This window comes from Myotis nattereri (genome assembly GCF_964212035.1).
Source record: "Myotis nattereri genome assembly, chromosome: 3".
Taxonomy (NCBI): domain Eukaryota; kingdom Metazoa; phylum Chordata; class Mammalia; order Chiroptera; family Vespertilionidae; genus Myotis; species Myotis nattereri.
Genome location: NC_138077.1, coordinates 22215140 through 22228179, shown reverse-complemented (window position 1 = coordinate 22228179; position 13040 = coordinate 22215140). Strand labels below are relative to the sequence as shown.

The following is a 13040-nucleotide window of genomic DNA, read 5'->3' as shown; positions in this document are numbered from 1 at the left end:
CCTGCTTTTGCATTCTCTTGTCTTTCAGTTTCAGCTCAAATACCACCTCCTCCCTGAGGCCTTCCTTCTCTTGCTCAGGCCTCTCTATCCCAACACCTGTTTGGGTTTTCAGTATCACTAATCACTAGCGGACATAACCTGTTCGGCTCATACAGTTATAGTTTGTGGTCTATCCGTCCCCACTAGCATGAGAACAGGGTCCTGTCAGTCATGTTTGCTGCTATCGCCTCAGTGCCTACAACAGTGCCTGACTCATAGTGGGTGCTCAATTAATGTTTGCTGAATATGTGACTGAATGTTCCAGCTGCTTCACATTTTTTTACTTCAATGAATCCTGACAATTCAGCGCAATATTTTTGCCATTGTTTTAAAGATAGTGAAAAAAAAAAATGGAGATAACCTAAATAACTTAATTGATACTGTTTTCTGAGTGTTCACTACAGGTCGATGTTCACTAAGCTAAGGGATGTGCAGTGATTATGTCCTATTAAGGAAGGGAGGCAAATGAAGGAGGGATGAGGCAAAGGACAATTAGGGCTAACCATTTCTACTCTGGGCTAGGTACTAACTTTAAATGAAAATTACGTCATAAGATGAAGCCTAAGCTTTCTTTGACCCAAAACTGTTCTGAAACCCCACTTCCACACACATGGTAATTATTTTAAAAGCAGTGTAATTGGAATTGACATCACTTGCAATTGTATCAGGCTGCCAGTAACAGAAATCCACCCATAGGGCTTTAGTATACATTATGATTTTTCAGCTATTAGGATATCTTGGGGTAGACAGTCCGGGCCTATTTAACAACTATGTGACGTCGCCAATGTCTCAGTCTTGCTCTAATTTTTGTTCTTTCCCTGTGGGCATTGGCTTCTTCTTCATGGTTTCTGCTTCATGCAGATGGTTATTGCATCAAGAGACTGGAAAATGGAATGTTTTGTTGGGCATTTTACCTTCCAAGAAAGAAGAAAGTAGCTATTGGGTAGAAAATCATAAAAATTGATGGCTAGTCCATCAGCTGACAAGATGACCAATTGCTCTTTAATAAATATGTCAGATAACCAGTGATCAAAATAAGTTATGGGGAATATAGTTAGTCTTTGGTGTTTCAAATGACCAGAGAATCAATTTGCATTGCATCCCACAAAATATATGGAGTTTTTAAAATATGTTGATGAATGGCCTTTGAATCAGACACTTCATGGAGGCAAGTTGTTAGCTGTTTTCTAAAGTCTTGACTGACCCTACCCAGGATTCAGACTTACTGTATGCCATCTATAGCAGCCACCCACCTGGACCTCGCTGCCATAGTGACAACTCAACAGCAAGACTACACCCGCAGTGAACTCCTCTCTACTCTAAGGAAGGGGTGTGGAAGCTCACATCTACTGAGTGAAATGGAATGGGAAAAAGAGCAGTGGTGATTGTAAGCCACCTGGAATTTGGGGGTTGTCACTGCAAGACAATCCAGTGGAGGCTGACTGCTCTGTGTAGTCTCCTTTACTTATTAGATGTTAAAAACCTGAGGTCAGGGAGCATATCTACCTAATTCTCCCTCGTATCTGGGTCCTAGAGTCTCACCCAGCACAGGCATTCCTCGTTGTTTTGTTCAGTGAATGTGTGGATGTGTACCTTTGGCTTCCTTGAATACTAATTTGAATATTAACTTTCCAAGGTCCAGATTGGTTATATCTTTGGAAACGTGATGCTTCCCATACAGCAACCCATGTACTGCTTAAATTCAATTTTCACACATGACTCTGTAATACAAAGAGGCATCACCATTTTGTAAATGAAAAAAGAACTGATTCCAGAGATATTTTTTACCTCTAAGATCACACAGCCATTTAGTAGCAAAGAATGAAAGTTTTCACTTCCTGGTGTCCAGTTCAGGGTCCTTTTTCCATACTATCCTTGACCCAATCACAGAGAAGACGGAAAATAACTGTTCCTCTTCACCCAAAGCTTCTTGGTGTTAGTTTTTATCTGCTCACCATGGCCACTCTTACTGGGAGATACATTGAATCATCATCCCTCTCTTTAGGATTAAGGGGAGTGGGGTGTAGTTAACTAAAATGTCTTCTCTGTTTTATAAAGGGACCATTTGAAGACTAGAGAGGAAGAGAGAATCACCCAAATTTAGTTCCCGTCTGGTCTTTGTAGATTTCAGGTACAAATTCTGAGCTCCCACAGAGCGAGTGAAATTTTTTGTTCTCCACAAAGGTTGTGTTCAAGAGAACAGGCTCCAGTCTGCCTCACCAATCCAAATTCTCTTAAAATTTCAATAAAGAGTAACTTATTTTTGGTGGTTTATTTAAGTCAAAGCTGATGTTTAAATGTCACAACTTCCAACAGCAACAAATATTTATTGATTATCTCTATGCACAAGGCATTGTGCTGGTGGGAGTTGAGTTCATTTTAAGTGCTTCCTAATTGCCCTCTGGCTGGCTGAGGTTAAAGTAATTCTTAATCAAAACCCTTGCATCTGTCTTTACTGAGGAAAATGTAAGGGCAGTGCTTCTCTACTTGGCCGCACATTGGAATCCCCTGGGGAGCTTTTAAAAATAGTGGTGTCTGAATCCCACCTCTTGTATTCTCATTTAATTGGTCTGGGATGTCACCTGGACATTGGGATTTCTTTAAAGCTTCCCTTTTAAAACAGATCCTATGTGCAGACAAGGTTACAAACCACCCCCAAATTGCACTTGTAGGTGCGTGATCAGAATCATTAGCTCAATGTGAGGTTCCCAAGATCCTCCTGACCCAATTCACCTGCTGGATTTCATACAGGGCAGGTGGGCTGGAAGAGACCCCATAAAGGGTGGTCAAGGGGTCCAAGCTCCAGGTCTGCCTCTGCTGCTTACTATAAAAAGTGACTTTTCTGGACTTACATGCTCTGGACCTAAGCTTTGAGAAATGAAAGAATTAGAGCAGAACAGTGTTTTCCAAACTTTTATCATAATAACCACCTTTTAAGCCCTCTCTTCCCCAAATGGATATAACGTCTTTAAAATTTTCGTCTATCAAACTCCATTAAGTGTTCATTACCCCTCCCTCAATCACATTATATTATACTACCCAAAATTATTGGTTTACAAAACTCTTTTTCCCTTTGAGTATTTTATAGGGACCAGTGTTTTGCAGGTTAGGATGGGAAAAAATAAGTTGTGTCCATTTCTGGTTATTTTTTTCTTACCCATTATCTTGAATAGTTGATATATGATTATCATTATGCCGGCACGACAGCATTCCATAGGGAAGACTTGCTTCCTGATCTGTAAAGGATCTATCCATAGTTCCTCAAAAAATTGTTTTTATTATGATAACAGATTGGCCCAGTCTGACTAAAAGAAGATGTTTTCTCCAGATTTTTGGATCATCTTCGTTCAGCAAGTTGCTGAAACCTTATCAAAACCCCATTTCAAGGACAGCAGGTGGGAAGTTCCATACACTTTGGAGGCTCAGGGCCATGTCAGTGTGCATGAGTATTGCAGTCTGGGTTGCACACACTTCCTTCTGCACCTGCTTAGGTAGCTATTAGCATTCTAGGGTTATTCCTGTGATCACACAACTGGCTCCAGGGTGCATCCTGAGTGACATTTATTCACCTCAGATGAGAGGAAGTTCTTTCCTTAGAGCCAATAGAAATTTAAAGCCCTGACTGTCTTGTGCCTCAGCATGTTTAAATCTAGCTGCTTAGTCCAAATCTTTAGTTTTATTCACTGCTATGCTTGTTCTTCTTCCTGCTAATTTTGAAATATGAAATGTCTTCCTCAAAGGCCTTCTTCGTTTGTCGGCTCATTAAATTCTAGGAAGTCGTTCATTTTCTTGGCTCTTCAGAGTCATTCATTTGCACGGTCCACCACCATAAGAAAGTTGAGGAGAACATGGAACTACTTCACACAGCATTTCACTCCTGTTCATTGCTACTAAATAGGTCAAATCGGCTATGTGGGCCATGACACCATTGGTCATCTGACTTCTTGTCTCACTTGCCCTATTTTACGACAGCTATTATAAAGAGAATACTGCACATTTAGAAAAATCACTTGTGGGGTGTTTTTCCTTGTTAGCTATTTGGTTCTGATGAAACTTCATATTTTTACTTTATCATTTTCAGATTTTTTATCAATCACCTAAAGCAGTTGTTTCTTTCCCATTGGAAAATTGGAAAACCCTACCCCTTGACACCTGAACAAATTTCCTCCTTATAAATCAGGAGTTAGTTTTGTTTCTGAGATTGTGAATTTATTCTTCTTCATAACATCCTATTCTTGTTTTAGAACCTCTTCTTTTTGATACAATTCTATTTTTTACCTCACTGTAAATATTAAATGTAATTATTTTAAGTTCCTGTTCTAACTACTTTGTTAACCCTGTGCCCTCAGGTGTAGGTTCTTTTATTTATTGTTTTTTTTTTCTATTCTCTTTTTGAAGACAGTGACTTTCCTCAAATGCTGATGATTCTTGGTTGTGCACCCATTTTTAATTATTTTTCAATAGATTCCTCCACTTATCACCAGAATGGAAGCTTTAATCGTCACATTCCCCCCCCCCCCCCCCTAGAAATCCTCCTCGTTTCTGGTCTACTGACAGTTCCCCATTGTGTTTGAGTGTCTGAAGGCTTTCTTTGCAGTGTGTGCTCATTCTACCACTTTTTCCTAAGACCAAGAGTTACTTTCCCACATTCAAGAAACTTCAAGAAAAAAATTTTTCATTCAAGACTTGCTCCAGAAGTTGTCAAATTCTGTGGTCACCTTTCGGGTTTGATTTTTGCTGTGCCATTCATTCGCATTTTTTAAACAACATTTACTTATTGTAGGCCTGTTATGTGTTTTGGAATCATTCCTGGTTGACTTCCACACTAATTAGAGCTCATTAAGTCTACATTTCCTCTTCAGTGAAACTGGGAGAATAATTTCCACTTTCTAGGGTTAATGTAAGGATATTAGTTATAAGGATATGCAAAACAACTAGCAGAGTTGTTGCCTGCCACACAATAAATGCTCAGGGAAAAAAAGCGCTTTATGTGTTTTTTATCCACATGTTTACCAGTCCCAGTGGTCTTCATTTCTTTATGTGCACCCAGATATCCATATGTTATGATTTTCCTTCTGACTAAAGAACATCCTTTAAAATTTCTTATAGAGATTGCCTATTTGTAATGAATTCTTTCAGTTTTCGTACATGAGAAAAAGTCTCTATTTCACCTTCATTTATGAAAGGTATTACTGGGTATAGGAATCTAGAATTATCTTTTTTTTTCTTTTAGTACTAACAGATGTTAATCCACTGCTTTTGGGTCTGCATTATATCCTATACAGTGTTTGCTGTCATTCTTATTTTTGTTCCTTTGTACATAATAAGTCTTTTTTTTTTTTTTTAACCACTCTTGAGTGTTTTTAAGATTCTGTCTTTGTCACTGTTTTAAACCAACTTGATTATTATGTGCTTGGAGTTGCCTTCTTTAAAATCCTTGGGATTGAATGTCAATTTAGTTTCTTGGATCTACAGTTTTATAGTTTAAAATTTGAAAAATTTTCATCTATTATTTCTATAAATATGTTTTATCCATACTTCTCCTTTAGGGACTCCAATTACATGTATATCAGGCTCCTTGAAGCTGTCCCACAGCTCACTGAGGCTCTCTTCATATCATTTCACTCTTTTGCCTCCCTGTGCTTTGTTTTGGATAGTTTCTATTGCTATATCCTAAAGCTCACTAATCCTTGCTTCAGCAATGTTTAGTCTCCTGTTTACTTCATACAATGGACTTACCTGTCAGACACGACACTGTAGTTTTCATTTCTAGAAGCTCAAATTGCATCATTTTTATATCTTCTTATGCTACACAAACTTTCCTCTATCTTTTTCAACATATGGACTATAGTTATAACAATTGCTTTAAAATTCTTGCCTGCAATTTTATCATCAGAGTACTTTTGAATTTTTCTATTGATTTTTTTTTTATACTTATTATGAGTCCTATTTTCCTCTTTTTTTGCATGCTAGGTAATCTCTGGTTGGGTACCAGACATTATGGATTTTATCTGGTAGATATTTGATATTTTATATTCCCCTATATAATTTTGAGTTTTCCCCCCTGAGATGTAATGTAGTTACTTGGAAGCAGTTTGAAACTTTCAAGACTTGCTTTTAAGATTTGTTAAAACAGAATAATCTTCTGTCTAGGGCTAATTTTCCCCACTACTGAGGCAACACTCTTCTGAGTACTGCATCCAATGTCCCAGGTAGAACACTGTCTTGCCACTCTGGCCAATGAGAACATGAAATTATTCCTGGTCTGGTCCCTCTCAGCAGGTCTTTCTCCTGCCTTGGGTGGTCCTCTCATTTGTGTGCACCAATCAGGACTCAGCTCTAGGGAAACATTTGCAGATCTCCAGAGCTCTCTTTTTGTGTCGCTCTCTTCTAGTGACTCTGCCCTGGGGATTATACTTGCTTTGGCCTTCCTTCATTCTCACCCTTGTCTCCTCAACTCAGAGAGACTTCCAGGTTCCTTTTGGGTTCCCCCATCTCTGCCATGGCCTGGAAACTCTTCACGCAGTAAGCTGGGGCAATCACAGGATCCATCTGGCTTGTTTCCCTTCTCTCTGGGATTGTTGGACTATGCAGCTTATTGTCCAATCTCTAAAAAATCATTGTTTCATATATTTTGTTTGTTTCATTGTTGTTTAAGGCAGTAAGATAAATCTATGTTCTATATATATCACATTTTCTTTAGCCATTCTTCTGTCAGTGGACACTTAGGTTGTTTCTATTTCTTGGCTACTATGAAAAATGCTACAATGAACACAGGAGTGCAGATATCTCTTCAAGATACGGTTTTATTTCCTTTTGTTATATACCCAGGAGTGGGATTGATGGATCATATGGTAGTTCTATTTTTAATTTCTGAGGAAACTCCATACTATTTTCTATAATGGCTATACAAAATCATGGTTAGTCTCATTTTTTAGTTTTGTTTTAACTATGTACCCACAATGTATTTGGCCCTATGGATTTTGAAAAGTACATGATAAAACCGAGTACTCTCTTATCTGTGTATGTACTCTTTGCTTTTATACTTCTGCACATCTGTACATATTTATACTCTGCTTCACTTTTAAACCAGTAATCCTACCCAATATATTTACCTATGTTTCCTCTTGGTCTTTGCAATAGTTATTTTTAATATTTGCGTATTCTTCCATTGAGGGGATGTACTTAATTTACTTACACATGCACTAATTTTTGAGTAACTAGGTTGTTTGCAATTATCTTTGCTGAAATAAAATAAAAATATAATAATATTTGTCTGTGTATATGTGTTGAGAAATCACCAAATTAGGTTCCTTTGCAATTTGCAACAAGGAGAAAAGCCTTAATAATGTTATAAAGTCAGAGCTCCAGTTGTTTGCTCTATAATTTTCTTCATTTTCTTCTTCTTGTGTTCTTGAAGTAGCTACTTATAATCTATATATATATATATACTAGTAAAATCCTAATATGCAAATAGACAGAATGATGGAACAACCGAACAACCGGTCGCTATGACATGCGCTGACCACCAGGGGGTGCACACAGAACATGGCGGGTGTTGGCAGCAGGTGTCAGAGCGTGGAACATGGCAGGCATTGGCTGTGGCAGGATGGTGGAGCAGGTGAGCAGAGGCACCAGACCAAGGCAGATCACCAGTCTTTATCATCAGGTTGAGCCTCTGGTGGATACTGAAAATTCTTTCCTCCTGTGCACCAAGGTCCCGCCAGGTGCTTGCACCTGCTGCTGGTGCTGGCCCTGTTTGTACTTGCTGCCAGCACCTGGTGCTGGCCCCGACCACTCTGTGCCATCAGCTGGTGCGAGCAGGACCGGTGCTATCAGCACGGGAGTGGCAGTGGTGGGAGCGGGGCTGTCAGCAGACAGGAGACTGGGGGCAGTGGTGGAGGGGCCAGGCGGGGGAGGGGAGGATGGGCTGAGACCCACTCCTGTGCCCACTGCAGCCTCACAGCCCACAGTTCCTTTCAAGGTGCACGAATTTGTGCACTGGGCCCCTGGTATTTCATAAAATGAGAATGTCCATTCCCTACTAAGCCTAAGGTTAATCTCCTGTAAGATATCCTGGTGACCAAGAAAGAACAGTTCTGAATAGTGTCAAGACAATCTTTGATTGGGTCCCCTCCCTTTCTGGCTACTAAACATTGAGGGGAAGTTCTTTCCTATCATTTCATTCTTGTAAGCATATATTTCTATTTCCCAAATCCCATGCTCTATATTTTACAAATCCCAGATGTTTTGCCTGTATTAATGAGAACATGGACACTGGGAGAACTTTAGGGGTCATCAAGTCTAACCCCTTTATTTTAAAGATCAAGAAGCTGCCTTAGCTGGTTTGGCTCAGTGGATAGAGTGTCGGCCTGCAGACTGCAGGGTCCTGGGTTCGATTCCGGTCAAGAGCACATGCCCAGGTTGCAGGCTCAATCCCTAGTAGGGGGCATGCAGGAGGCAGCCAATCAATGATTCTTTCTCACCATTGATGTTTCTATCTCTCCCTATCCCTTCCTCTCTGAAATCAATAAAAATATATTTTTACAAAGATATTTAAAGATGAAGAAGCTGAAGCTCACGTTTAATAATAATAATCCTATCTAATAAAAGAGAAACATGGTAATTAGCATACGACCGCTACCCTTCCCATTGGCTAATCAGAGCGATATGCAAATTAACTGCCAGCCAAGATGGTGGCCGGCGGCCAGGCAGCTTAAACTGAACATGAGGCTTGCTTGCTTCAGTGACGGAGGAGTGCAACGTTCCCCGCCTGCCTTGCCGGCCTCTGAGCTTGCAGTTTAAGAAACATTGTAACAAATATAGAAGCTAAGCAAAACCCCAGAAACCAGCTTTCAGCCGGCCGGGATCTCAGAGCCTTAGTTACACATTGTTTCGATTATAGAACCCAAACAAACCAGATACCTGCTTTCAGCAGCTGAAGCCTCAGAGCTGGAGCCAGAGCTAAAGCTGGCCTAGAATAAAAAAAAAAAAAAAAAAAAAAAAAAGAATAAAAGGAGCAGTTGGGAGCTTCAGTCCCAGCCTGAAAACAGCCCTCAGCCCCTCACCCAGACTGGCCAGGCACCCCAGTGGGGACCCCGACCCTGAAGGGTGTGTGACCAGCTGCAAACAGCCATCATCCCCTCATCCAGGCTGGCCAGGCACCCCAGTGGGGACCCCCACCCTGATCCAGGACACCCTTCAGAGCAAACCAGCCTGCCCCCACCCATTCACCAGGCCTCTATTCTATATAGTAAAAGGGTAATATGCCTCCCGGCACCGGGATCAGCGTGACAGGGGGCAGCGCCCAAACCCCCTGATCGCCCTGCTGCTCTGTGTGTGACAGGGGGTGGGGCCACAACCTCCCTATCGGCCCTGCTCTGTTCCTGACAGGGGAAGGCGCCCCAACCCCCTGATCAGCCCTGCTCTGTGCCTGATAGGGGGGAGCTCCCCAACCCCCTGATTGCCCTGCAGCTCTGTGTGTGCAGGGTGCGGCGCCCCAGCCCACCGACCCCATGGGCCCTGCCCTGAGTGTGAGAGTGGCGGCGCCCCAACCCCCTGATCAGCCCTGCTCTGTGGGTAATAGAGTGCGGCGCCCCAACCCTCTGATCCACCCTGCTCTGTATGTGACAGGGGGCGGTGCCCCAACTCCCCTATCGGCCCTACTCTCTGAGTGACAGGGGGGAGCTCCCCAACCCCCTGATTGACCCTGGTCTGTGCGTGACTGGTAAGCAGCCCCAACCCCCCTGATGGGCCCTGCTCTGTGCGTGACAGGGGGTGGCACCGCAACCTCCCCATCGACCCTGTCTTGAGTGTGACAGGGGGCGGTGCCCCAACCCCCCAATCGGCCCTACCCTGAGTGTGACTGAGGGTGGCATCGCAACCTCCCGATCCACCCTGCTCTGTGCATGACAGGTGGCGGCACCCCAACTCCCCAATCAGCCCTGCTCTGAGCCCGACTAGGGGCTGCACCTAGGGATTGGGCCTGCCCTCTGCCACCTGGGAGCAGGCCTAAGCCAGCAGGTCGTTATCTCCCGAGGGGTCCCAGACTGTGAGAGGGCACAGGCCAGGCTGAGGGATCCCCCCTTCCCCCCAAGTTCACAAATTTTTGTGCACCGGGCCTCTAGTCCTATCTAATAAAAAAGAAACACGGTAATTAGCTGTACATCCGCTACCCTTCCCATGGGCTAATCAGTGAGATATGCAAATTAATCACCAGCCAAGATGGCGGTTAACTGCCAACAAAGATGGCGGTTAATTTGCATACGTAGGCACAATGATGGGAGGAGAAAAGGGAAGGACGGAAGAAGCCGCCTGCTGGTGTCAGAACCCAGGTGGCAGCCAAGAGCCGGAGAACTGGGCCACCATTGTGACCGGAGAAGGTGGGCCACCTTTGCTGGCCCTGGGCCAGTAATCGGAGAAGCCGGGTGGGGCAGGGAAGAGGGGATGTCCGCCTCTTCCCTGCCCCGCCGGCTTCTCAGATCACGGATCACCAGTGATCAGAGAACACCCAGAGGCGGGGCCAGAGGCCAGGCTGCATCCCTGCCTGGGGAGGCGGTCAGGGTGTGACACAGCCAGGCCCCAGAAGGAGACCCAGGGGCTGGGGCTGTGCTGCTGCTGGGGCACGCAATCCGGTGCCCGGGCAGTGGCACATCCCCAGCCCCAGAAGGAGACCCAGGGGCCTCCCAAGAGGAGAGTCTCCGTGGTCAGACTGCGTGGTGTCGGGACAGGAATAAAGATGGAGGTGACTCAGATGCCTGGCCAGCGGCCTTAGACCAGCAAGCAGGGCCTTTTAGCTGGGACTCGGGTGGAGGTGGGGCGAGGAAAGCGAGCGGGAAATAGAGAACTACAACTCCCAGGAGGCTTAGCGGCTGGGGCCTGTGTGCCTGGCCCTGAAATCAGATTCGGCGAGTCATTTTGCACTTTAAGAGGCTTGCAAGGTTGGAAGTTCTGCCGGGAGGCAGGGAGAAATGGAGCTGGAGCAGAGAGAGGAGTCCATGGCAGCTGTGGGCTTTGAGGAGTTCTCAGCACCTCCCTGCTTGGAGCTGGCGCTGCCTCCGCTGTTCCGTGGTCACATCCTGGGGATCGAGCTTGAGACCGAAGTGGAGTTCATGTCTGGGGGTCTGTCCAGCCTCCAGGAGCGAGACGAAGAGGAGGAGGCAGCCCAAGGCCAGTGGCCCCGGTGCCAAGGGGAACTCAATCGCAGGAAGTACCAGGTGCTGGGTCGGCGCTGCAGGGAGATCGAGCGGGTCCTGAACAGGCTCCATTAGATACAGAGGATAACACGGAGACTCCAGCAGGAGCGGAGGTTCCTCATGAAGGTGCTGGACTCCTACGGCGACGACTACTGGGCCAGCCAGTTCACCATCTTACTGGAGGACGAGGGCAGCCAGGGCACAGACGCCCCACCCCAGGCAACGCTGAGAACGAGCCGCCGGAGAAAGAGGGGCTGTCCCCGCCCAGGAGGACACCAGCGCCCGCAGAAGCCAGCAGCCCGGCTCCTGGTGAGGGGCCCAGTGGTTGGAAGAGGCGGCAACTGCCACGGGAAGGGCGCCGGGTGGGAGTCCCGCTGACTCCGGATCTGGCCCCCATACAGATAAAGGTGGAGGAAGACTTTGGCTTCAAAGTGGTCGAGGCTCTGGACTCAAGTTGGGTTTCTCGGGAGCCAGACAAGCTGCTGCCCTACCCCACCCTAGCCAGCTCCCCCTTTGACTGACCCCCCAATAAACGGACCCCATGCTCTCCTCGCAAAAAAAAAAAAAAAAAAAAAAAAAGCTTATAGAGGCATGCTTATAGGATCAAATAGTATAAATATAGATGTAACAGGACAATAAAAAGAGAACCTGGCTACGATGATCACCTGAATGCTGCCTCTTTGTCATTCCTTCTTCGCTAACTCCGTCCACACCTTTGGCAACCTCTGGACCTGCTGGGGCTGGACCCCAACATTCCTCTTCTTATAAGGACTTCAGTGAGATGGGCTAAGAGTCCCACTGGAACTGCCTCAATTTAATGTAATCCCCTCTTTAAAGATCTTATCTCCACATACAGATACATTCTGAGGTTTCGGGGGATTAAGATTTTAACATACATTTTGTTGATTACCCAAATCGGCCCTTAACAACCAGCATGTTTCAGAAAGTCGATTCCTACAAGGTTATTTACCAAACATTCAGAAGTATTTTTAAAAGAGCTAAGCCCCTCGCCCACTGCACAGGCCCCTCCCGGCGAAGAGCGAAGGCCTGGGTTCCGGGCGCCGGAGGCAAACTGATGCCAGCAGCCAGGGGAAGGGGCCCCCAAGGGGCCCCAGACTGCGAGAGGGCACAGGTCGGGCTGAGGGACCCACCTGAGTGCACAAATTTTTGTGCACCGGGCCTCTAGTAACAATAATAATAATGCTCAATGCATGTGGATGCAGAGAGAGAGGGGGAAAGTGACAGCATGTGTTCTCTGCTCAGGCGTTACTCGTGTTTAGGACCATTAGTCATGCTCAATGCTGATTTGTGAGCTATTGGATTTATGCTGTTGTTCGGAGCAAAGATCACTTTTTGGCATTTTGGGTCAATCTCAAGTGTCAGATCCAACATCACATATTGCTAATTGCTCTTTAATCCTTAGAGCTGGGACTCAAGGTCTTTAACACTGCCCACTAGCCAGCTATACTGACAGCCTTAAAAAAAAAAAGATGAGTTTGCAAACTTTTGAAAACTTGCCTTAGATTCATTGTAAAAACATGACAAACTGGCGTCAGATGCCTTCTGCTATGATGCCCTCACTTGGGCATAATTCTGCTCATGTAGAATTCCTGCCCAAAATGTATAACCTGAATCTAGTGATGAAGGAACATCAGACAAACCTAAATTGAGGCATAATATACAAAACGAATGACCTTTAGTCTTCAAAAATGCCAATGCCAAAAAAAGAAAAAAACATTAAAAAACTAGACTGTTTTAGATTAAGGGAGACTAAAGAGACATGAAAACTAAATGTACTGAATGATT

General features: G+C 44.7%; 1 pseudogene across 1 annotated transcript; it reads left to right on the top strand.

The window, feature by feature from the left end:
• The first annotated feature begins 11009 nt into the window (after positions 1-11009).
• Positions 11010-11755, top strand: LOC308517049 (TCF3 fusion partner-like; annotated as a pseudogene). Its single transcript has one exon. The product of its transcript is annotated as a TCF3 fusion partner-like (transcript).
• Positions 11756-13040: the final 1285 nt, after the last annotated feature.